The sequence below is a fragment of the Octodon degus genome, unplaced genomic scaffold, assembly GCF_000260255.1.
Source record: "Octodon degus isolate 3935 unplaced genomic scaffold, OctDeg1.0 scaffold00190, whole genome shotgun sequence".
Classification (NCBI taxonomy): domain Eukaryota; kingdom Metazoa; phylum Chordata; class Mammalia; order Rodentia; family Octodontidae; genus Octodon; species Octodon degus.
Genome location: NW_004524766.1, coordinates 2573348 through 2580245, shown reverse-complemented (window position 1 = coordinate 2580245; position 6898 = coordinate 2573348). Strand labels below are relative to the sequence as shown.

At 39.2% G+C, this 6898-nt stretch overlaps 1 protein-coding gene across 1 annotated transcript in view; it reads left to right on the top strand.

Moving 5' to 3' along the window:
- Nucleotides 1-6898, top strand: part of Adgrv1 (adhesion G protein-coupled receptor V1) — a 479349-nt gene that overhangs the window by 36714 nt on the left and 435737 nt on the right. The gene's annotated exons all lie outside the window — the stretch shown is intronic.

Sequence of the window (6898 nt, the reverse complement as noted above, 5' to 3'; positions counted from 1 at the left end):
CAGCAGTAGAAAGGCTTCCTTTTCCCCCGGTTTCTCCAGCATTTGTTATTAGTTGCTTTCTTAATGATAGCCATTCTTTCTGGGACAGGATGGAAGTGTTGTTTCAATTTGCCTTTCTCGAATGACCAATGTTCTTGAACTTTTTTTCTTTTTTTTTTTTGCTGTTTGTATTTCTTCCTTTGAGAAATGTGTATTCATCTCAGATGCCCATTTTTGGATGGGATCTTTAAGCCTGGGGGAAAGTCTGCTTGACTTCAGTTCTTTGTAACATCTCCAAGACGTTAATCGTTTGCCTGAGGGACAACTGGCTAAATTTTTTCTCCACTGTGTGGGTTATCTTTTCACTGTATTAGTAAATTTTTTTGCTGTGCAAAAGCTTTTTAATAAGATGAGATTTTTATTAAATCTCAGTTGTTAATTCTTTCTAGTATTTTCTGATTAACCTGAGTTGCATTCATGAAATTTCTTCCTATACCTGTGTCTTCAAAAGACTTACCTGTTCTGTCTTCCAGCAGACTTAGTGTTTCTGTTTTAGCATTTAGATCTTTGATCTATTTTGATCTTAGTTTAGTGCCTGGGAAAGGCATGGGTCTCGTTTTAGTTGCTGGCATGTAGAAAGTTAGTCTTCCCAGCCCCACGTATTTAAGAGACTGCCTTTCTTCCAGGGAGCTGGGAAGAGGCAGAAGGAAGAGCCAGTGCTCCACAGTGTCTCTGGGATGGAGCCTCGAGATAGAGGCTGTGACTTTGTGCTTGAAAGATCACACATCAGAGCTGAAGCACTGACCCCAAAACATTAGATACAATCTCACTTGTGTGTTGCACGTTTCTCTGTCTGCAGATCCTTCTCTCTGCATATTGCAGAGGTGAATGCAGGCCTCCTGCCCAGCCCAGCTCACCTACTTCCCGCCATTCTCACAGTCACTCATCCTCAGGCCAGTCTTTTCTCCATGCATGAATAAAATCTGGGTTCGGGTCCTGGGTAAAGGCCGTTATTCATTGTGGCGGGACTCAGGACCTCCTCAACTCTATGTTATTTTGGATATGGTATTGTGTTCTTACTTTTACCATGGGTTGTACTGGAAGTATTGTGGATCTAAATGCTAGATCAGAATTAACTCATTATAATTCCAATGCATTTTTCCATGGGGTTACAGATATAAAGTTCATGGGCCACAGTGAGGACTGAAAAGAGCCCTCTATATCTCTGGCCTTTCTTGTGAAGAAAAGATACATCTTCTTGGAATATAGCAGTGGTAACAAAGAAAACAGTGATAGTAAAAGTCATCCAGGAGAAGTAGAAGCCAAAAGTTCCTAGGAGTTTTACTTGGAAATAGGATCATTCATATACTGAGTTGGATTTTGTACCTGTGATTAATGGGTGACATCCCAGACACAGTGTGAATTATTTTTAGAGATGCAGTTGTTAATAAAGCATTGAAGCCATCAAAATTTAAGTGGCTTTTCTATTGAATCTAAAGAAGTTCCCAACCAAAAGAATTCTTTGAGATGAAGAGTAATAAGTTAAAAAGTCAAAGAAGTTTGATGTTGCTTGTATAAACATTAGTGCTCTTCAGGCTTCCTATAAAAGTAACATTTTCACTTGCCAAGTCCAAAACGTGACACCCGGTTGTGAGACAGTCCTGAAAGCACATCCAAGGCATTTACTTGGAAATATTGGATGAATCTGCAGCAAAGAAGGTGGCGGAAGTACTGATGTCAGCGACTCCATGGCCTGCCACATCCAAGAGCCGAGTCTGTGCCAGGGACGACCAGCTCCCAGAGCACGCAACACTTTCAGAGTGCTTTTTGCGGCAGCTTGCTGAGTGCCGATGTTGCCAACGTGACAGCTCTTTTAGTTTTGTGAGGCTTAAACAAGATGATGCTACAAAGGGAAACCCCTTTTTCCAGCCGCCCAAAATCAACAAGCGAGTATCAGAGTTAAAATGCACCGTGGGCCACGTGGACCTTCTAGGCCCTTAAGACCGTGCTGTCCCGCAGCCACACACTCTTCTCATCAGCACACGGGCTGTTCTCTGGGTTGACTGTGTGTGAGGAGGCACGGAACTAAGAACAACCCCAGAGGTGGGAACTAGTGAGCACAGTTCCCTGAGCACAGTTATTGAATAAACTTAGACATTAACAAGAGGAGCTTCAGAACTTATACAAAAACATGGATATTAAGCAGCATTCTCTGGTAAGGCCAATGGAAATAAAGAGGAATTTTAAAAATTATTAAATAGGGATGAAATGCTCACCTATAAAACCTGTGGAATGCAACAGAAGTAGTTACTGTGATGGAAGTTTATGGCACCAAGCACGTCCTTGTGGGGGCTGGAGGTTAAATACGCTGTGTGGGGGTGAGACTCAAAGAACTAGGAAAGCAAGCACCAGTCGAACCCAAATTAGTAGAAGGAAAGAGATAAAGGTCAGAGAAGAAATACACAAAATAGAGGCTAAAAATATGATAGGGAAGAACAGAAAAAATACATATATATATATATATATATATATATATATATTAAAGATAAACAGAAAAAGACTGAAATGAAGTCAGAGGAGAAAAGGGAAAATTTGCATGTGCTACCACAAACTACCAAGAGTCTTTGGGAATATAATAAATAGCTGAATGCCAAAAATTGGAAAAACCTAAAAAAATAAAATTTCTGAACACATATAACCTACCAAAACCGAACCATGGTACTCAGAAAATGTAAACTGTTCAGTAGCAAGCAGTGAGATTTAATTGGTAATAAAAAGCATGCAGCTGAGTGATGGGCCCCTGTAATCCCAGCATTCAGGAGGCTGAGGCAGGAGGAACTCTGTGTTCAAGGATAGCTTGGGTGATAGTTCAAGGCCAACGTGAATTACATAGTAAGACCCTGTCTGAAAAACAAAACAAACAATCCAAAACACACCACCAGCTAAGATAAGGATCACAGAAGAGAAAAGCCAGGATTTTTATTGCTGAATTTTACCAAACTTTTAAAGAAGAAATAATGGCAGTTAGCTTCAAACTATTCAAACAATTAAAAGTGAAGGACTCTTTCTCCACAGTATGAGGCATGAGTTACCAGAATGCCAAAACCAGCCAACAAAATACACAGAAAAGAAAACTGCAGGCCAATATCTGTAATGAGCTGAAATGCAAAATCCTCGGGGAAGTTGAATCTAGCAGCAGATAAAAAGATTATATATCATTATCAAGCGGGATTTATCCCAGCCTTGTAAGGATGAATCAAAATATGCAACCTTATAAGTGTATTACATCAATAGAATACAAGATTTAAATCTATATGGTAATCTTAATAGAAAAACCATTCAGAAAAGTTCAGTTTCTCTTCATGATTAAAAACCCTCAATAAAAGCCAGCCAGTGCGGACTAAAGTGCCTGCTTTGGCAGGGCACAGTGGCTGGGGATCAATCGCTGGCGTGCGGTGCCAGCCCCGCCCCTGGGGTGTGCTGAGATGGCGATTGAAACTGGGCGTGGTGGCACGCACCTGTGATCCTAGTGCTTGGGAGGCTGAAAACAGGAGAATCACTATGAGTCTGATCCACATAGTGAGACCCTATAGACCCTGTATTAAATACATAAAAACTCTCAATATTGATATATCGAAAACTACTCATAAAAAATCAAAGCAAGAAAGAAAATTATTTAAACTCAATAAATGATGCAATATATGACAACCCACACCTTATGTCATGCTGGATAGAGATAATGTAAGCTTATTTTTTTCTAAGACCAGGAGCAAGTGAAGAATTCCACATTACCATTCTTATTCAAAATAGTATTGAAAGTCTTGACCGGAGCAATAAAATAAGACATAGTAAGGAGATCTAAGTAGGAAAGAAAGTCAGATTATCTGTGATCACAGATATCATGATTTTTATATGTCAAAAAATCTGAGACTTCACCAAAAATAAAAATGAAAAACAATGACAACAAAAACTAGTTAAAAGTGATGAATAAAGTCAAAATACAAAAATTAGTAGCTTTTTCCTCTGATACTGAGGATACACAAAAATGAACTTTTTCATTTTCAAGAATGAAAATGGTGAGAAAAAAGACAATAAAGCAATCCCTTACAAAGAGCTGTATTTTTAAAGAAGACTTTGGGAATAAATTTGACCAAGGAAGTGAATGCTCTCTGCTAAGAGAATTACAAAACCCTGATGACAATTAGAAGACACACACAAAAACAGACACTTCAAGGTCATGGATTGGAAGAATTAATACTGTTAAAATGTATACCACCCAACAGAATGTATAGATTTAATGTGATTCTTATTAAAATATTCATTACATTCATTACAGAAAAAAAAAAAAAACAACCTTTGTCAAATTTGAACCCCCAAAGACCCTGAGTAGCCTAAGGAACCCTGAACCAAAAGAACAAAGATGGAGACGTTATAACACCTACCCTCAAGAATACTCGAAGTGGACATGACAGTAGTCAAAACAGCATGATGTGTACAAATGTGCATATGCCAGTGGAACAGAGTGGAGAAACCAGAGATTAGTGTGTCTGTCCACAGCCTGTTTGATAAAGGTAGCAGGATCACATGTTGGACAGAGGAAAGTGTCTTCAAAAAGTGATGTTGCGAATATTGGGTGTCCGTGTGCAGAAGAAAAATTCTCACTACATTCAAAAATTTAATAAAAATAGTTAAAACTTAAATGTAAGACCTGCCAGTTATAAAATACTGAAAAGAACATAGGGTAGGGCTGGGGAGATGGCTCAGAAGAATAAGTGCTTGCCGGCAAGCACAGGGTCCTGAGTTCAATCCCCAGTACCCCTCCCCCCCAAAAAGAAAAAAAACATAGGGCAAAATGTTCAGGAAAATGGTCTGGACAAAAACCAATTCATATCCCTAAAAGTCCAGGGAACGTAAACAAGAACATAAATCGATTACTTGAAACAAAATGCTTCTGTACAGCAGAGAAAACAATCAACATGGGGAAGGACTACCTACAGAATGGGAGAAACTACGTGCAAGCTGTTCATCCAATGAGGGATTAATTTCCAAAATATATAAGGACTCAACTCTGCAGAAAATAATCTGATTAAAAATATGTGTATTGGGGGCCTGGCCCTAGCTCAGGCCTTTAAGTGGCTGCTTCCACAAAGCTGTCAGCCTCAGGTTGCTGGAGTTCGAACCTCACAACTCTCCCGTTGGACAAAAGTGCCCTGAAGGCATTCGAGGAACAAAAAAAAAAAAAAATCCTTATTCCATTTAATAAGCTTGTCTTCTGGATGGTTAACAACCTGAGTTTGCAGACCAAAATTAGAGAAAAAGGAGGGCTACAAGGAAAGCCAACATTTTGGCCCTAGCCTTCTAAGGTCAATTAAGACTCAGGACATATGAGAACTTGTACTGTAACGTCATGTACCTCGGAAGTGTCCCAGATTTTCTGATCAAGAAGATTATGGGGCCAAAGAGGAAAGTGATCGATGATGTAGAGTGTGCCTAAGGAGAGTCACATGGAGAGAAGACACTCTCTCAGGCTTTCACAGAGAGCACATTGGCCAAGCAATGGCCGTGACTCATCCACATGGCTGACACTGACAAAGGTTCTACAATCTGAGGTACAGGATCTCAGCATAAATCCTGAGGGCATTTCACTGACCTTCTCAGATCAAAAAGCTACAACTCTTGTTGCACAGGTCCTGCTTTACCTTGGTCTTAAGCATCCAGTAGAAAAGTATGAAGATGAAATATAGGAAGTAAAGCCATGTTGTTATGTTGAGCTGTGGGGGACTCAGGTCAATAATTTCTGACATTGCCAGTTAAACAGAAGACCCAATGCTATTATGGGCTACTGGTCTCTTTTAGAATATTTTGCTGAGTTTACACACCTATAATATTCGATAACAGAACTTAAAAAAATGGGATATAACTATGAATGTCCATTTTGTATCTGTGTATTCAAAGTGGTTGGGATAGATATATAGTTGCATTCTCTTAATGAATAGAATGATTTTTTCTAATGGTGTTTGTAAGTAGGATCACAAGTCTGCATCTTGTACAGCAATTAACCACTAAGAAGAATATATGCAGTGTGTTATTTGTTGAAACTGTACTTTCGATTTGATTTAAAACTGTCTCATTGCTATATGTTTATCAATAAAACTTTGAAAAGAAAAAAAATATGTGTATTACCTGAAACATTCGTAAAGAGGTTGTACGTGTGACCACAAGTGTGTGAAGACGTGCTAAGCATTCCTAGTCACTGGCTCGCCTGTGCCGAGCGCTCGTGCCGTGCCGCTCCGCCCTGGAGCCTGCCAGGTGGACAGGGAACCTCTACATACTGTGACCCAAAATAAACTTCTCTTTCAGTCGTGGGTGTTGGGTCTTTTGTCCCAGCAATGAGGAAAAGCAGAAGGACACCAAAATATGTAATTAGCCTATTTGTTTAATAGATGAATGGACAGAGAAATTATGGTCTGTGCTGTTATCTTTGTAACTGTCTTATTTTGAATGATCTGGCTTGTAACTGAGGTGGTTGGCACTGAAAAATACTGATCTTGGTTGGTCGCTGAGGAGTACTGTGCCAGAGGATTACTGAGATAGAAGGAAAACATTTGGAAAGCTTTGCATTTGTATAGTATTTTGCACATATAAGCTCTTTTTACATATTGCCAAAATGAAATTTCACTCTAATTCATTGTATATTTAATAGATAACAAAATAGAGGTAAAACATGATAAATACATTAGGCATCATTCACAGGAAGCTGAGTCAAGACTTGAACCTAAGCTGTTAACTCCTAGTCAGTGTACCTTTTACTGCATCATGGAAATAAAACTAAAAGAGACATCTTTTTTTAAAAAATGTATTTGGTACAGGTTCTTACTGTGCAGCTCGGACTCATAGTGATCCTCCTGTTTTCTGCCTC